Source organism: Lygodium microphyllum, chromosome 13 (assembly GCF_053477565.2).
Source record: "Lygodium microphyllum isolate KBCC chromosome 13, Lygodium_microphyllum_v1.1.10, whole genome shotgun sequence".
NCBI classification, from domain to species: Eukaryota; Viridiplantae; Streptophyta; class Polypodiopsida; order Schizaeales; family Lygodiaceae; genus Lygodium; species Lygodium microphyllum.
Genome location: NC_141147.1, coordinates 28,602,851 through 28,610,291, shown reverse-complemented (window position 1 = coordinate 28,610,291; position 7,441 = coordinate 28,602,851).

Here is a 7,441-nt window from a genome sequence, read left to right as displayed (position 1 = left end):
CTCTAGATTAATGCACCCTATATCCTCGAGAAAAAGAGAAAATGCCCTATATCCTAGATTAGTGCATCCTATATCCTTGAGAAAAAGAGCAAATGCCCTACCATGCTTTTTCAACATATCTACAAAGCATTGCCTCTCAGTCCAGGAAGAGAAAATTCATCATTCCCAATTTTCAACTCTGCTTAAGTCATTGTTAAGAACGTATGACCAATCTATCTAGGATCTTGCAAACTTGTATGCCCTATAGCCCTCCTCATTTGATCCTCACTCTCTGAGGGTGGTTGATCTACAATTAGCTTACCTTTCTTGTCCACAATCTTGTACTTAGTGAACACCCTAGCCTCTATCTCTTCTCCTCCTCTCACATCCTATAGCATATGCATCCCACACAACTCTATGGATTGAATGTAGGTAGCCCTATACTCATTTGATTGAGATACCTTGGCCTCTACATGCATAAATGTAGCAATCTCTTAGTACATCTCCAAGGAATGCACTAAGATATCAATGGAATTATCTAAGTCTCTAGTTTTCAGCATAGTCTCAAGTTCAACAATTGTATCTGCATAAGACAAGATATCAAGCAAGCCATCTATATCCTCCTCATCCTATAAAATACATGTCTCCCCAAATACTTTTCTCCTCTTTCACATATACTGCTTGATAGTCCTAGATATGTCTAAAACCCTTTGATAAGATATTGAACTATCTACATAAAACCCAACAAAACTAGAAGTGAATACACCACTACGAGGAGGTGAGAACTGAGCCCACCTCGTACCCCTATTGTCTCATAGGGATAGGGGTACCTAACGAGAATACATGTCTACCATTAGTAAAGGAGCATCCCACAAAGAGTCCTTGTTCCTTGGATGATTGACACATACTGTCATAAACTGAAGTTCTCTCATCCCATCTCTGATATTGACTCACGCATAGGAAGAGCCATCATCCATCACCTTTGTCTCCATACGAGACTCTATAATAAATGGATTTCCCAATATGACTTCATATGAACAAGTATTATGTATAAAAAACTAAAACTCATCTTGCATATCACCTATGTATACTCGGATATTTGGACTGTTGCAAACAAATCTCTTGTTGTGTTGTTGGCCACTCTCATGCACAAATCATGATCCACATCCACTCGCCATCTCTCACTCTCATAAACCCTATGCACAATCACATTAATATCAAAGCCATGGTCTAGTAAAGTAATGCCTAGAGAAGTAGCCCTCTCGCCACTTTTGACCATAGTCTACGCAGTACTTTGAGCCCAATGAGGCCTAGAAAAGTGACTACAAGAGACAAGGATAGGTGTTTCACTCTCCTCAAAAACAAACTAGCTATGACTATTGAAAAATATCTAAGCATATAAGGATAATATCCTCATGCGATTTATTTGAATTCCTTGTCCTTCATTAGTCTGCACAACTCCTCTATTTGAATTCCTTGTCCTTCATTAATCTGCACAATCTGTCTCTTGCCCTTTATGATGTTGATAATCTCTTCATGAAATTCCCTCTTAGTGATGCCCAAGATCTCCCCAAGAGTAAAATCCAATTTTCCATTTAAAATTGAATCCTCAAGCACCTTCTTAAGGTTTGTAGCATTCTCAATGTCAGAAAATATTTATCCTACTTCTTCTCCTTGGGCTGAACATCATCCATAACCTACTTTGGAATTGGCCTAGAGGGGAGAATAGAAGACTCACCCCCTCTAGTCTTATTCAATGTACTAGGAGCCTCATCGTCTCATCTCCTCTTATCCTCTACTAATACTTCAATCTCCTAGGTCTTTGCTAAGAAGGCATAAATTGAGTAAGTGTCCACTAGTGCATCCCAACCATTCTCTTCATATTCTCTAACCTACAATAAGTCTCTCTCATTGTTGCATCTTTCCCCTATGGAGCTGTATCCAAGGCAAAAGACCATAAAGTAGACTCACTCGATGAACTCTGATCAACTTCTATACCATAGGTAGAAGCATCACTTCTAGCCACATAAGAATTTCGAGTAGTCAAGAGCCTACTTCATTCCTCCTTTGCCAACATTAGGATGCATCGTGGGAAACCCAATCCCTATCAGACATATTTTATTCTCAAGCCTCCAAAACACCAAATTCTTTCTCCTTGCTTTTTGGAAAGATTCACACTCCTCGTAATAATACTCAGGATTGTCACACCAAAGACATCGCCAGTTATTGTTTCTTCTTGGAGTTCTAGGAGGTGGAGGTGCCTGTCTTTGCTACCCTATAAGTTTAGACAAATCAAGTCTTAAATATTTTATATTCTTACTTAACTCCTCAATATCTTCAATATTGAATTGCCATGGAGTAGGAGCTAGTGACATTGTCGAGGGTACAAGAATTAGCATAGGCATAGGGGTAGAAATAGGTGTAGTCATATGAGCTAAAGGAGGAAAATAAGGTGCAAAAAGAATAGTTGTAGGCATAGGAGGAGAAGATACAAGAGTGGGTGTAGGTAGAGATACTATAGCTACACGTGGAGTGAAAGAATACATAGTAGTAGGAGGGATCATAGATGACATAATGCCATTTTGTAGCCATGACTTCCACATTTCTTGCTTCACCAAAGTGGTGATAGAGTTCCTCGCATCATCCTACCAATCAATCTTCAAGCCCATAGGCTACATCCTGTCCTAAAAAAATCTCCTACCAGTGCTTGTGGCATGGATCCACTACATATAAGAATAACTCCACCTTTTCAATCTCTAAGGCTACTTATCTTACAACATCCATCTCACTAAATTTAGACTTGAACTCCCGAAAAATCTTACTTGCCACCAAACCCTTATTTAGCTTATGGACCCACTCGTGAAAGTTGCACCTCATATCCATCCCAAGATCCTCCAAGAAATATTCCTCCTCCAAATCTTTCTTAAAATAAACCCAACTAGGACTCATAGCATACAACTCATTGATGGGAAACTTCAAAGAAGAAGTAACTAGTCACACAAAAAACTAGCTCATCATGTGAGTAGGTATGCCAAAAAACTCCATCTTCAATTCATAGAGCTTCAAGTAATTGGTAACGTTGCAACCATCAAAAAGCTACCTCCGACTTTCTATCACCTCCATAGATTTCAAAGTGGTAGCTTCGTACTATGTGTTGCAACATTTGTTGCCCTGCTGATGGTTTTGTTATTGCTATTTCATAAGTATACAAAGAAGCTACTTCATCTCTTCAAACATGGATGGACTAATAGAAAAGGATGATTCTTCCATCTTTCCAATACCTTGGGTTGTGGCTTTGTGTCAAATTCACCACTAATGTCAAAGTGCTTTTGGATCAAGCCACAAATCTGCAAAGGATCAAGAGCATAGCCAGATTCAAAAAATCACTAGAATGGAAGCCAAAGCAAACCTTTGAATTAATATTTGAAGTACAAGTCCTTTGTCAGTACAAAGAGAAAATAATTTTATCACATTATTTTGGCAAGGAAGATCTTGGACATGTTAGTGTTTATGATGCTCAAGAGTAAGCTTATAAAAGAATCAATATAGAAAGTATAAGAAACAATGCTCCAACTAGGAAAGTGGAGTTGGTGGATGAACTTGACACTCTTGAATGGAGCCAATTGAAGAGTTTTCTTTTATTATCGCATGTGATGCTAGCTTCACACCTAGTCAAACTTGTACTCCCACACTTTTGTAGCTATCGCTTCATCATCAGTGTGATTTGCATTGAAGATACATCATCTTCATGAGTAGTTGTAGTCACAGTATTATGCATTATTGCATAATATTTACATTGTGAATCCTAGTGTGTCAGTGTTGGCGCAAAAGAAGTGACACCCAACCTATTCAACTTCCTTCTTCCCTTCTTTTGATTTGAGTATACACAGGGTGACATAGTTTTTCTTTCAACTACATCATTCTTAATGCTGATGAAGATAATGCACAAAGTTGTTGATCAAGACAAGCGTAGAATTGAAGCTTTAAGTCAGTCAACCAAGAAGTCACATTGGGTGATGAATCTACTTTGCTAATCTTCAAAACTCAGCATGATTGAGACATCACAAAGCTAAATGACCTCCAACTATGGTGTCTTGAATCCTTGGACTACTATGTTGTTGATGACAATGATAAGTTGAAGTCTGCATGCAGTCACCTTCCCTTTCTACATGACAAATTCCCTTGCACAACCTTGTCGATGATGATGATGTTCCTCAGTCCAAGCTTAATAGAGTTTCTTTTTTTCCATGACCTCCCTTCCATGAGAACCTTATATGACCTTATCACCCCCTTTCTCTTCCAATTAGTACAGTCCTTTAGCTCTTGCACCTAGAATACCAACCACAACCATGCATCACCCCACAAAACTCTCCTCCTCCACATGCCTTGTACATTGCGACAAAGATAAACACGGCTTTCTCTCAATCTTAGCTTTTCTTGTACATTGCGACAAAGATAAACACGGCTTTCCCTCAATCTTAGCTTTTCTTCTTCTAGTTTCCCATTAAAAGCATGCCCTATATACAAGGAAAATCTTCTTTTTCCCTCCTTTGCTACAAAATCTGGTTTTTGTTCCCAAAGCACAAAGCATACTTAATATTGCACTTATTTGAAAATTAAATCAATGGACTCCTTCTTCCTAGAATCTCATGATGTATGTATTTGGATTACAACTATATATTCAATTTAGAAATTATTTATGGAACACTTTATAGTACATGTGTTTGAAAGGGTGACATGGTTGCATGCTCTACTACTCTCTTTTTTCTCTGTAAAACCATCGCTATTTGCATCACAACTAAACCTACACCTGTTCTTGTTTGTGTCACAAATGAAACCTACAAATCTTTGCTATTTGCATTGCAAAACATTGCTCTTTGCATCACAGAATTGCCACTATATGCATTGCAAACTATCACTATATGCATCACTATTCATCGTATATATAGCAATGGAAACAGCGATAGATTTGTAGAGACGTATATGTCAATGTTTTTAGTGGTGAAGGAGGTAGTTTTTTGCATGAATAATTCCGTCGCTTTAAACTTCAATATGGTTTCTCTCTCTCTCTCTCTCTCTCTCTCTCTCTCTCTCTCTCTCTCTCGCAGTTACTTGGAGCAGCAAAAAGCAATCTACAGTTGCTTTGTCGAGTACAGAGGTTGAGTATAGAGGTGCTATTGTTGCAGCATGTGAGGTAGTATGGCTGCAAAAGTTATTGGCTGATTTAGATGTGCAGGTGGAAGGTCCAGTTTTCATTTATTGTGACAACATGAGCAGTATACAGTTGGCTAGGAACCCTATGTTCTATGCCAGGACAAAACATATTGAGGTACAGTACCACTTTGTGAGAGAGAAGGTACTTGTAGGTGAGACTGACTTGGTGTATGTCAGCAGATAGGATCAGATAGCTGACATCTTCATGAAGGCATTGGGTACAGAGAAGCTTCAAAAGTTTCAAAGCTTACTTGGAGTTGCAGAGATGCAGTTGAGCTTGAGAGGGAGTGTTCAGATGACAAGCTCAACACATGCGTACATTAATGATGGACCGCCTGGTTAGATGGGTCCAAACGTCTACACTTAGCACGTCGGTGGTCATTATGACTCTCACATGGCCACTGACTCATTACTTATTATATTCAGGCTGTTACACCTATTTACAGCTGGCATAGTTATAGTGCCATTCGACTAGTGTAGTTGGTTATACATTGTTTGACTTAGTAGGCCACTTTTCTTTATGTTGTATCTTATCTATACTTTGTGTACATTGTAAAAAAGTGTGTGGAAGAAGAAGAAAAAACCAGCAAGAAAACGTTTTGGCCTCTATCTCTCTTCTTGTCTCTTGAGTGAGCTTCTACTTGTGCATTCTGTGTGTGTTCAGTGCAGCATCTTGAGCAAGTCCCCCCACAACACGATTCTTGACAAGGAAGGATATATTGCACAGGTGGATCACCTCCATGATCGCACCACGGATTAATCCGAGAGGGCACTGATCGATTCATGGGCCGAAGGTCGAGTGGTGAAAAGGCCAACCACGGGAATGATGTTTCGCTCCTAGACAGCTTGTGGGTCAGTTGGAGCTCTGGATAACCCGTGCTAGGTCTAGAATGGAGTTGAAGACCTCCATGGCCCCAACATCTGGGCATGTTGGGAGATCCTATTCTAGATAAAGGATTGAGTTTGTGGTGCCATGTGAATTGGACCAATTACTTTTGTAGGGCAGAAGGGATACTTCTGTTGGATAGAAGCGATACATAATTTCTCCTATATGGGCAAGAGACAAAGATTAACTTGAAGATAAGTTAAGGAACTTGTTTGAATCTTGTTTTTCAATAGATTGCTTTGCTCTGTTTTTGTCTCTGTGATATAAGTTATGCGAATGAACCATGTTCCCTAAAAGGTTTAATTAATGAAGTTGACTTTAAGTGCCACACATAAATGTGGTAGGACCTAATTAGAAAACTGAAGCTATTAAGGGAAGCAGGTGGGCGGAACCCCTAATGGGTCTGTCCTATCGCAGGGTGATCCCTATCAGGCTGGCCAGTGTTTGCTGCACTAGGACTTGGGGGTCTTAACACAGCCTTTTCTAGCAAGTAGGTCAGTGTCTGCCCATCTAGACTGGATTTTTGGGGGCTTTGTTGGATTTATTGATGTTGGGATCACCATGTAGGTCCACCCTCGACTCAATTACATTTGAGGAGTGGAGGCATATTCGGGTCTATGATTGAGAACCACTTTGTTTGGTTTGGAGAGGCTCAAGGGTCATTGGAAGGGGCGGGGGGGGGGGGGGGGGGGGAGGTTTCTCCTTGAGCCAAAGGGCGAAGGTGTCTTTGCCGCATTTGTGAGTCTCTGCTTTTGAGATCCAAGTGGCCTCCTTGAGTGGACGCCCGCGCCAGTTGGTAAGGTATTCAAGGAATCCTCTTTGTTCCCGTGTTGGAGGAATGCTTCTACTTCGAAGGGACCGCTAGAATGGGGCATTGGTACGCACCATCCCCATTGGTTGTCTGGATAGAACTTGCACAGAAGACGAGCATGAAACACATTATGAACACAAACACTCTCTGGCAGGTCAAGTTTGTGGGTGACTTCATTCAGCACTTGCCTGATTCGGTAGGGTCCATAGTAGCGGTGACTGAACTTGGGAGTCCTGTTCTTGGGAAGTGACATATTCTTAGAGCTGACTAGGACCATGTCGCCTTTGGTGAATAGTATGACCTTCCTCTTTTTGTTGGCTTGCTCGATCATGGTGATTTTGCTTTGCTCGAGGCTCTGCTTGGCCGCTGCATGAATCTCTCCATTTCTTCAGGAACTCTTCTGCATCTTGATCTTCCACTTTAGTTGCTCCGGATGTTAAGGCCAGTGGGATAATTTCTTCTTTTCATGTGGCTAATTCAAAGGGGGTGTACCCCGTTGCTGAGTGGATGGAGCTGTTGTAGTGGAATTCCAAGACATCAAGATACAAGGC